The sequence below is a fragment of the Ursus maritimus genome, unplaced genomic scaffold (assembly GCF_017311325.1).
Source record: "Ursus maritimus isolate PB19 unplaced genomic scaffold, ASM1731132v1 scaffold_1, whole genome shotgun sequence".
Classification (NCBI taxonomy): Eukaryota; Metazoa; Chordata; class Mammalia; order Carnivora; family Ursidae; genus Ursus; species Ursus maritimus.
The window spans coordinates 94600126-94612763 of NW_024423343.1; positions in this window are offsets into that span (position 1 = coordinate 94600126).

The window sequence follows — 12638 nt, forward strand, 5'->3', positions numbered from 1 at the left end:
ACGGTTAAGATGCAGAGAGTAAAGCTGGGATGGTGTCTGAGGTGCTGCTGGTCTGCAAGCTTGTAGGTGATTACAACCCATGAAGTGTACTTATTAGGGAAGAATTTGGGCATCTGTGAACAAATATGGTGGGGGAAAGCAGGGGATGCTAAGGACAGGTGGAGAGATGAGACTGGGAAAGCGAAACAAGACTAGAGGACACACATCCAATAATGCTTTCGGAATTCCAAAGTAGGAAGGAAGGGGGAGTGCTGGCAGATGTCCCTGCGTGGGAAACTACTTGAAAGCCATTGGTTTAAGATTTTAAGTGAATTTTTGGAGAAAGCATCCAATTTTGCCAAGACTGGCCCAGACTAAGGATTTAATTTCTACCTCATTGAGTAGGCAGGTATGTGAGTAAATAGGCAAGTGCAGCTTCTAGAGACACATCGTAAGAGAGTCCCAGAGAGATTTTGTTAAAGCCCGTGGGCTTTCTCCATCTTCTTAGTTGCCTTAGTCAAGAGGGTAATTTCCATTGCAAAAAATAGGATTTTGCTTTATTCCCAGTAGCTGGCATTAAATTAGTCCCATAGAATGTGTTTGGGGACCAAGTTGATGAGCAGAGATTGTCTAAGTAGCAGGTGCATTAGATTCGTCTAATCATTTAAACCATGTGCCCTGCACATATTTCAGCTTTCTTAGTTGGGTTGACTTTTATTTGCAAAACACCTATCTGAAGGTGTGCCGTAGTGGATGTCTAATTGATGATGCCTGTCGGATTTTATGTTCTATAAATGCCAAGTGCATTTTCCCCAAATATACTCTTCCCTGATCCATTTTTCCAAAGTAAGCATTTGAAAGAAGTTTAATTCTTTCGAGATTCTTAAGCAGGACCCACTTTCTCACAGATATTTAGGGTGAAGAGGGGAATTACAGTCTCCAGATTCAGCCTAAATCCATTGTACTCAGAAATCTTGTGAATACAGAGTACAAGGAGGGAACCTCCGTGTCACCGATCCAGAGCCGAGGCTGCTGCCGGTGGCTGTTTTCCCTCTTTCCTCTCATTAGGGGTGTGTGTGTGTCTGTCTGTGTGTGTGTGTGTGTGTCTGTGTGTCTATGCATTCTGTACATGTGATGGTTTGAGTGATGACCTCCCAAAAGATATTTCCACATTTTGGAGCCTGTGAATACGACCTTATTTGGAAAAAGGGTCTTTGCAGATGTACCTTATTCATGGACCTTGAGATGAGATCATCCTAGATTATGTGCTGTGTCCTAAATCCAATGCCAAGTGCCCTTATAAGAGACAGAAGAGAAGACATAGAGGAGAAGGCCATATGAAGATGGGGCAGAGACTGGAGTGATAGAGTCGTAAGCCAGGGAACACCTGGCACCACCAGAGGCTGGAAGACGCAAAGAACAGAATCTCCCCAGAGCCTCAGGAGGAAGCTGGCCCTTTGGACACCTTGATTTAGGGCTTCTGCCCTCCAAAATTGTGACAGAATACATTCCTGTTGTTTTTTAAGTTGCCCAATTTGTGGTAATCTGTTACAAAAGCAGTGGAAAACTAATACACTTACTAGTAGCTGGGCTGTGAACCTGAGAGAAAAAGGGAAAAAAGGAAAACAAGCTCACTGGCCCTCCAAAAGGTCATTTTGTTTAAATGTTGTTTCCATGCACCTGTTGGAAACTCCTGCTGATAACAGATTGTCAACAATGCTTCAATAAGACAGAGCCTTTTTTTACTTCTATCCTAACCTTAAAGCCAAATACAGCCCGGTAGGGCCTGAAGCCAAGGGGATTCTCTGTGGTTGGGTCAGTGGGGAGTTTTGGGTGTGCATGTAGGGTTGTAGCCAAAGTCTTCAGACCTCTGTGGACTAAATAAAATGCTTAAGATTTAAAAGAACATTCTCTGTGGGAATGCCTGTACACCAGCTTCTCTGTGTAGTGAATACTGTTACTTTTTCTCTCATAAAATAGTCAGCTAGAAAGATACTAAGTCTCCTGGGGGAATCCACAGACTTCCAAGTCTATTTCCTATGTCTGGTTGATGTTGTTAGTGGCAACATTGTACCTCTTCTCACTGGTGTTCAGTCTCGCCGTGGAACAATCAGTATTCATCTCTCAAATATTTTTAAGGAATTGATAAAAAAATAACGATTCTCACCTGACCGATTTTTCCCTGCCCTTACCATCCCAACTGTCATTCCAACAAAGACTTACCACGTTTCTACATACAGATAAACGGCGTTTGATAAAAGATTCTAAATGTCCCTGTGCCTCCTTGGGTCCCCAGGTGGGTAAGCAGCCTAACTAGATTACAGATGAACTACATGCGGTTAAATGACTCGCCCCATTATATAATATTTGGCTCCTTTTATTGTCTTGACTATTCAGGGCTAACGTTTGGAAAGAAGGAGAACCTACCTGCCACTGAGAAGGATTTGAAATCACTTAAAAATGGAGAGGAACAAAGAGCAGAGATAAATTCTGTGAAGCGATGAAAACAGTCTGTGGGAGGCAGGAGCCCAAACTATAGAGAGGACGGATCAGAAATCCTGCAGTCCTCAAGTGTGGTAGCAGAATTTAAAGCAGACCATATAAATTGACAATCTCTGGGCCAGGTCTGACCCATACATGTGCCATTGAAAAATTTAACCGTTATTTAAAAATCAGGATATTTCACATAAGAGGATGAATTTTTCTCTTGAAAAATATTTGGCTGATACAGCAGCAAGAACTGGGTTATGGAGGCCCTACCTGGCCAAGACAGACAGAGGGAGGAGCATATGGACTGGGGTGATTGGGCGAGACCTTGAACAGGTTCATAAGCTAAAACATCTTAAATTAAGGGGAGGAGATATTCGTAGGAGTCCTATTTTCTAAGGAATGGATGTGGAATTCAGAAATTAATGTTAATTTCAGTTCCTTTTTTTTCCCAACTTCCCCACTCTGTGAGCCATCCTGTAGTCACTTGGTGTTAGAGCTTAGATAAGTGATTAATATTCTTGAACCCCTAGTGCTTCATACATGAAACAGGAATAATAATACCTACCTCATAGGGTTTTTGTAAAGACTGAACAAGACAGTGCGTGGTAAGTGCATACCATGACTGGGACCTAATCAGCCCTTCCATAGTAGCTATTATTGTGATTGTTAGTATTAACAAAGTGATAATACTTGCCATTAATGATTTTGAAATGGAGGGTTCAAACAAAGAACAAGGTGTTGGATGGTGTAGGCAACCAGGACGGTTGGAAATAATAGGAAAGTTAGTTACTGTTATACTGCACTAGCCCTTGAAAAAACTGGTGGTGTTTAAAGAAATTGCCTGCTGAACTTCTGTATGGCTTCAGTAAAAAATTATGTTCCATTTTCACAGCATGAAAGAGGCAGTTAAAGCAAGAAAAGTGCGTTTAGAAGTTGGAAGAGTGCAAGTGTCTGATGGGTTGAGAAATGAGATTAACCCTTCACTGACTAGTGCTCCATTTTCTGTCGGAGTCAATTCTTTAGGAAAAAAGTGTATGATGGCTCATGGAAGCCAAACAGTGACAGTGTCCTCTTGGTTGTTTTCTGTGTTTCTCCTCCAGGTCCATTTCATTATCAAAAGTAGCTTCTTTCCCTAAGTCCATCTGCTTTTTGGTAAGATTGTTCTTTAAGTATGCAGTTGACATAATTAAGTGTGGTTTTGAGGTTACCTTGTATATCCTAAGGTGAGACCTCCATGGGATCTAATTATTTTTTTCATTGAAAAGAAGATGTTTCACAGACAGAAGCTATAGATTAGGACTCATTACAAAGACATCTCATTATTTTTAATGAGCAATTCCATTATTTCTGACTCTGCTTGCGAGCGGGACATAATTCTGTTAAGAAGAGAATCTTGTTAAAATTTGGTGGTCGGAAACATAGGGCTTCCCGTCAAATTCTACGGTCCCGATTCCTAAGTTTAAAGACATAATATTATGCTTACGTGCACTTCATAAATGTATGTTGATATAGGGAGCATACTTCCTTTGAAGGAATAATTAGATATATTGTGATTCAGTGTTATATATAGTGATACCTATATCTTTGAAATTCTAAAATTCTAAAAATGAGTAATTTTTAGCAAACATTCTCAGTATTCAAATTAGTTGAAATGGTCGAAAATTAATCATCTGATAACCCTAAGATTTGGTCTGGGGTCTTAGAAATCCTCGTTTTCTTCCTGACTATTGGGATCTATCTTTTGTTAAAATATAGATAGGTAATGAATTTGTCTAAGAACTTATGGAAGAAGATCAGTAAAAGGAAAGAAAGAAAGGGGGTCATATATTTTTAGAGCAGGGGAAGAGTTATTTATAGAAGAAAAGAAAGAGGATAAAAGAGAGAAGAGAAAGGAAAAATAATGTTCACATAAATTGCTTATCACTGATAACCATGAAAGTGAACCATCTTGTAGTAAATACCTGCAATCTATTGTTCCCATAGCCTACAAAGGGAGAAAGGAACCGAAATGTAATGGAACACCTGTTATGTGGTGTTGTGCTTGATGATAAGGATATGTAGCAAGTAAGAGAACATTTCTGCTTAAAATTATATAGTGTGTGTGGACATGTGTGTGGGAGACTGTATGGAGAAGAATGGTTGTAATGAGTAGAGGAGAATGTAGATAATTATAATAGAGAAAAAGGCACACAGACTGTCTCATGATAGCTTAACTCCATCTGTACTTTGAGAACAGAATGACACCCTCCAAAGGTAAATATATTAAAGAGTTAAGGACAAAGAGTCATTCAGCCTCAGTGGTCAAACCAAGTTAAGAGAAAATGAAAACTAAAGCAAACCAAACCAAACAAAAACAAAAACAAACAACAACAACAACAAAAACCCACAAAGATAGAAGCAAGTATATAAACATCATTTTTGCTTCAAACTCTTTGTGGAAAAGCTGGGGAAACAGAACTGTACCTATGGGAACATTGTAAACCTGGACCTGTCAGGGGTCTGAAGAGCCCATGGAGCTAGTACCAGGCCTGCGACCTGGAAGATTAACGTGTAGTTTCAATTTCCTGGTAATTCTTCATAGGCCCAGACTTATACCTGTTAAGATCCAAAGATATAATAAAAATTTTATCAGAAAATTTGTAATATACACAATTATATTCATATTCCCATGCTCATAATATTTTTAAAAGGATTTTTGTCAGTTTTAAACTTTGTCAAGAAATAGGCATTTCCCCCAAATATGTTTTAAATGGAAACTTTCCAGTGCACCTTTTCCTAACTAGTCATAATTTAATTTGATAACTTGTGCTATTGCCATATTAGTTATTAGTTGCTATTATTGGAGTTTTATACACTTAGTCAATAAATCAGCTTGTCAGATCTATATACACATTATTTTCAATGTTTTTTTCTCTATAATTTAAAATCATAAACAAAATAATTGTGTCCTTTATACATAGTTTAAGAATAACCCATTGTGAGAAAGCAAGGTATAATTATTATTCAACATATTATTTTTGCCAAATAACATGTTACTAAATTTGATAGAATTTCTTTGTGCGTGATATGTGAAACCAACTCCTTAAGCAATGCCTTGATCACATGTACTAGCATTGTGAAAAACTTGTGCAGCTTGTTGGTGTTTTATGAAATTCAAGCACAATTTGGTTCATGTGTAATCAGTTTGGGCTTAAAAACTCATATATTTTTTATTCTGTAAATATTAGTTAAACCTCTGTTATGTGCAAGACATTATACTAATTGCTATAAAGTTTATCAAGATGGATCAAGTTTCTTACCTTAAAGAAATTTCAATCTATCATATTCATATTATATATATATATTTATATATATATCACTCACAAAATCACTGGCAATTCACTCACAAAAATGAAGAAGATAAGCAGACTTCTATAACAGGAATAAGAAGATGAATTAAGCATCACTCTCCAGATGTAACCCATAGCTTGTGGCATGTACACCTTGTGTTGGTACCTGCTGTTGAGTGAAATTATTAAATCTTCTAGAATATGAGCACGGATTTGTGTCAGACATGTTGGAATGCCTCTGCCCAGGGAACCTGTGTAGCAGGAGGGTGTCAGTGTCCCTTTCAGATAAATAGATGAAAAAAAGAGACTATGGCTAGTTTAAAATTCTCTAGTAAGTAAATATTTAAACCAAAAAAAAAAATCAGAAGTGACTGTTCCAATGAATAGTAATAAGGGTGATGGAAAGACCCACATACCTGGAACTATTATCTTATCTCTGTACTGGTCACGAATGGTCTGATACATTAGGGATGGTGCCTCATTGCTGAGTTTTAAAAAATTCCCGTACCAAATAGGGTTTGGCATCAAAGCCAGACATTCTATTTTTGTTTTTTATGAGTTGGCCAAACATGATTGACTCAGAAAGCAGTCATCCAAGAATCCATCCACTGTCTCCTGTAGCAGTGCTCCCTTTATAAAAATAAAAATAATAACTTGGGAGCTCTGGTGGGTTAAATTCGGTCCCCAGAAAGGGTGTGTTGAAGTCCTAATCTCCAGTTCTATACATGCCACTTTATTTGGAAACAGGAACTTTTCAGATACAATTAAGCAAAAATGAGATTCCACTGGATTAGGGTGGGCCCTAAATCCAATGGCTGGTATCCTTATAAGGAGAGGAAAACTTAGAGCCACGTAAACACACGTATACACAGGGAAGGAGTCCCTGTGCAAACAGAAAAGTCGAAGTGGTGCTGCGGTAAGGCTAATAACACCAAGGACTGCCAGCGACCACCAGGGGTGGCTGGGAAAGCAGCGTGGAACAGATTCCCCCTCAGAGCCTTCAGGGAAAACATGACCCTACCAACACCTTGGCTTCAGATTTCTAGAATTGCGCGAGAGTAAATTTCTCTTTTAGGTCACTCAGTCTGTAGTGCTTTGTTCCAGCAGCTCTAGGGAACTGATACACGAGTGAAGAAAAAGAAGGACCATGAGTAGGTTATATCACATTTCCAGCCTGACCACCATCTTCAATAAATCTACATTTATGTTAAGAGATTTCATATTGAATGTGCTTCATATTAACACCTACATGTGTCATCTGGAGAAAAATCATGTTGATGTTTTTTTGTTTGTTTGTTTTTTAGAATAATTAGGCTTTCTCACTGACCCCTGCTTAGATCTTCTGGAAAGGGAGATTCCTGTGAATACTGTGTCTTACTAAAAATCAATGACCCACTGTCACCTGCAACCCTGATCTTGGGTTTGAGACAAGGTCCCCTGGCTAGATCTTGGACATGAGATCTAGAAAGATTTACTCAGTATCTAGTATGGCTTAGCCAAGTATTTCTTAGAAAGTGCAAAGGACTTGGAGGCAGTAGACCTTGATTAGATTCCTAACTCTGTGACTTTTTGGAAAGTGCCCTTGTACTTGCTGAGGAAACTTTCCAGACCTCATCAGTAACATGAGGGTTTTGTAGGAGGTCCCTTTTCAGCTTTCTGATTCAATGACTTAGGCAAATAATTTCCCTAACGTCACTCCCAAAGCATCTGAGTTATGCAACTAGAATTTACAGTTTATTCACCTATAAGCACGGGCTTTCAAATAATTTTAATTAGCTCTTGTTGAATTATGAAGTTTATTTTGTGTTTTGTTATAAATGAACTGCACTCTTACTCTTAGATGATTTTGCTAAGAACAAAAGGAAAAGCGGTCATTTGAATTTCAAATTTCTAGCCCATCAAATATGAAATGAATATTTAAAGATGAACAATAAAATTAGGCTACATTTTTGAAAAATATTTCTGCTTGCTAAAGTCAGAATTATACAGCCGCGACCTTTAAAATAAAATACAGAGTTTCAGATAAATGCAGTACTTGTAGATTATAGTTTCTGGAGAGTTCTGCCCAAAGTGATATATGCCCATTCATCTTTCCTTTCAAAGAAAAAAAAAATTCTTTAAGTCAGATGAGTGTTCTAGAATGCTAAAATAATATGAATGGCTTCCACTCTTCCATGTTAATATGGATTTCCCTCAAAGGTTTATAATCTTTGATGTCCAGTCATGCTTGACTTGGCATTTAAAAATTCGCCAGTAGATTTGCATCAGAATATGATTAACTACTAGGGACCCTGGAAAGAACACGGGGCTGCTTGTTTTTGCTTTCTCTTTAGATCAGATGCTATATTGAGTGATATATTACTGACAGTCTCAAGGTAAATGGAGGCAGAAACAAGGTAAATGGGAGTTTCCCATAGCAAATTTGATTTTGCTTGAGATACGGTAATACATGTACATAATATATATGACAATTACTCCACAAATTGGGGCATATGTGTTAATGTCATGAAAACATCAATGAAAAATAAACTGAATTTAACAATGTAGTTGTATGGGGGGGTGATTATCACATAATTTGTATGGTAAGACCGAAGAGAGGCAGTATCCCTGGAAGGATTCAGACAATACAAGTCAACACATAGCATTTCTCCATCTTTAGTTATCTTCTCACATCTTACTTCACCCACATTCATTAGCTACATAACTCAGGGCTCCCTATTTCTTTTATGTATATATTTTATTCTACTGCCCAAATGTAGTGCAAATCAATCTTTGATACAATCAAAGTACAAGAGAGATGCAGGGCATTTATAACTCACTATGGACTCCTTGGCATTTGGATGCTCAATAGTGTCGTGGTACTTTATGAAAATGTGGACAGTGGTAAGAGTTTTGCTACGTGTGTTCCAGGAACACCATGAAAGCATCGCTTCCTCAATGAAATAATGACACAGTAATGAAGATTCCTGCTGCATAATGAGCCCGGGGGTTAACAAAGGAGCTTAATCATTAAAAGCTTGGGCTCTCCAGAACCACACTACTTGGACTTACACAGCCCTGCTACTTACTAGCTGTGTGACCTTGAGCAGTTTACTTAATCTCTCTGCAGATTGCATGCCGTAAAAGGTAGAATGGGAATGATGAGAGGGTCTTCCTCTGCGGACTGAGTTAATACATATAAAGCCCTTAGAATAGGATCCTTAACATAAGCAGTTGATAAATCATAGTTGTTATTATTAATGAGAGTTTAAAGAGAGGTAAGAGAGGCAATCTGGGGGAAGAGGCATTAAGTGTGTATCATCTGCAAACATCCCAGGGAGCAATTAGATAAAATTCTACAGTTGAATCTTGCAGTTTGATTATTTTAAAACTTAGGGTACCACGTTTGAGATTCTTGTTGTGGTTGGCCAACCCAGAGCATGTTAAATCGAATTTTGATTATATTTTTTGCACCCGCAGCTGGCTCTTTCAGAGCTGGTCTGTGGAACTCAGGCAGCACGTGGAAGTGAAATTCTGAACTCCTTTTCTTCCCTGTCACTGAAGAAGCATGTGGGTAAATGTAGAGCTAGCAGGAGGGTCATAACAGCTTTGAGAGACTCAAGGGTATAACTGAGTAGGGAATGGTTATCTTATTGGAAGCTTTTTTTAATTAATTAATTAATTAATTTATTTATTTATTTATTTATTTATTTGACAGAGAGAGAGAGACAGCCAGCGAGAGAGGGAACACAAGCAAGGGGAGTGGAGAGGAAGAAGCAGGCTCCCAGCGGAGGAGCCTGATGTGGGGCTCGATCCCAGAACACCGGGATCATGCCCTGAGCCGAAGGCAGACGCTTAATGACTGAGCTGCCCAGGCGCCCCTATTGGAAGCATTTGTAGTCCCAGCCACAGTCAGGGGGGTGAAGAGGAATAGTCGCATAGGGCAGACAGAGGATGCTATGGATGCTACAGAGGGGGTCTTGACTTCCCTGACATAGCATAGGCTTCCCATAAATTCATAAGTGCAAATTTCATAACAAGAGAAAATGTATGCTGAGTAATGTGTTTGCATGTTGCTGCGTGCTTTGCCCTGTTGGACATAGCCTTATGAGTGGGTTCCACTGACCAGAGAAACCGGAACAAAGTTAAGAAGGTGGATGTCACACTGTTTGAGATAGGACAGTGGGTCTGTCTTTCAGGAGCCTCCGCCTAACAGCCTGATCCAGGGGTGCCCTCTCTACATCCCTGTCCTTCCCTCTCACTCATGCATGATCTCAGCCAAAAGGGATATGAGCTTATTCTTAACTGTATGCTTTTTCTTCTTCATTATTTTTTTTTCTCGTGATGCTGCCCACAATTGCTACAAGAGTTATATAACACAAGACTCTTCCCCAGATGCAAAGTGCTGTGTCTGTTGCCACTTCCTTGCTTCTGAGCAAAGGTAGAAGTGACCCATGGCTTCTTCACATCTGTCAAAGAAAGAAAACAGCTGTCTTTTGGAATTCCAGGACTAACCTTGTGTAAGACAGCCTAACAGAGGGGGCGCCTGGGTGGCACAGCGGTTAATCGTCTGCCTTCGGCTCAGGGCGTGATCCCGGCGTTACGGGATCGAGTTCCACATCAGGCTCTTCCGCTATGAGCCTGCTTCTTCCTCTCCCACTCCCCCTGCTTGTGTTCCCTCTCTCGCTGGCTGTCTCTCTCTGTCGAATAAATAAATAAAATCTTAAAAAAAAAAAAAAAAGACAGCCTAACAGAAAATTTTTCCTATCACCCGATTAGGGGAATTAGTTTGGAATCTGTATGGATACCAGGGGCACTGGCATTCTTAGCGTACTGCAATTCCTAGAAATACAAGCTTTGTGATCCCAAGGACTTGTACTGGTTCCAATGGACTTGAACAGACTAGTCCTTTGGAGAAGCGATGGGGTCTAGCTGCCCTCACTCACATCAGTTATTGCATTCTATTCGTTCAGTAATATATTTTTAGACTTGGGGACAGTCATGGAGTCGAAGGAAGTTATTTTTGCTTTAGCAGCCCAATGAGAATAGTAAATCCTGGTTCTGGCTGTCCGTCCAAAACTCAACATATCACTAAGCTTGAGTATAACTGAAGCTCATAATATACAGCTGATCAGATTAGAACCAGTATTACATTTAAACTAAAACACAGCTTTTGTAGGCCTGTATGATACTGAGCTTTAGTTTAAATATAATACTAGCTGATGGGACTTATCTTCAGGATTTAGAGTCTAACTCATCACCAAGCACTTCATCTGTATAATATCTATCCCGCTTGTGTTTTTCTCTCCATTGCATAGCCTAATGGTAGACACATGTTAGGCATTTAGCTTTTGTTTTTTTACAAGTGTATGGATGAATACTTGAGTATAAAATTAATGTTCTGTTTATATAAACATTCCAGTGAGCAGATTACAAGTGTAAAAATCAGGAAAGGCCAAATACATTGTGATTTTTCTTTTATACTTTATTTCTGAAGTTGACATAATTTGGCCTCCTTGAAAAAAGAATACCAGGGAAGAAAATGGGACATCATCTCCTTTTAGCAGAGGTGGGCAACTGTTTATTTTATTTATTTATTTATTTATTTATTTATTTATTTATTTATTTATTTTTGAATATGAAAACATGAAGCTCTACACCTATTAGTAGGAGCTGTATGATGGGTGTTCATCAAAGACCCAGAGTCTTTCAGTTTTGACTGTAAGAGGAGAATTTAGAATCTGATTGCTCTACTGCCCTCTGATATGTTAGAATTAAATAAGTGAGTGTATTTTTAACTTTTAAAGCCACATTGTACCGCTGTGGAAGGGAGATGGAACCAGAGGGGGCCAGAGATAGAAGTACCTTGCAGTTTATGTGTATGAGTCTCGTTTTCCCCCAACCATGAAAACTGGGGTCAGGGATGGATGGTTATACAACATATCTATACGACAGAATACTAACTGGGGCTCATCATGGAAAATAGGTATATGATAGAGTAAATAAAAAGGAAAATAAGGAACTTTGTATATGCTCTCATTGTTTTTTGTTTGTTTTTAAAGATTTTATTTATTTATTTGACAGAGAGGGAGAGCACAAGCAGGGGGAGCAGCAGAAGGAGAGGGAAAAGCAGGGTCTCTGCTGAGCAGGGAGCCGAATGTGGGGCTTGATCCTGGACCCTAGGATCATAACCTGAAGTTGAAGGCAGACGCTTAACTGACGGAACCACCCAGGTGTCCCTATATGCTTTCATTATAACTGCATAAAATTATGCTCATGGAAAAGATGACTAGTGATTTTTTTTTCATTTTTCAGGCATTCTCCTATTCATGCATTAGGAAACATTTTTTTTTTTTTTGGTAAAGAGCCAGATAGTAATTTGTTTTAGCTTTGCAGGCCAGGAAGCCTTTGTAGCGTGAAAGTAGCCATAGACACTACGTAAGTACATGAGGAAGAGTGTGTTCAGGGACTGTGCAAAATAAGGGATGGCCAGATTTGGCCCAATGGGCACAGTTTGACCACTGATGTTTTCTCCTTTCAACAAATGTTTATTTATCAAACAAATGTTACATACCAGGCACTGTGTTATATACTGGGATAAACAGGCAAATAAAATCTGATCCTTATGTTCAATTACATCTCAGTCCAAACCATAGTCATTGTCTTATTTTTAAATTAAAGTCGTCCATGAATTAATTTTCTCTTTATCTTGTTGACATCTTTCTAGTTGATGTAACCTAAAGGATAGGGTTCTTCTTCCAACATGCTTTGAGAGTCTAGGGAAGGAACAAATGCAAATGAGTAAGGCAACTTTGAGCCTATATGAATAATAATTCTTCACTGAATATAAATTACCATCAA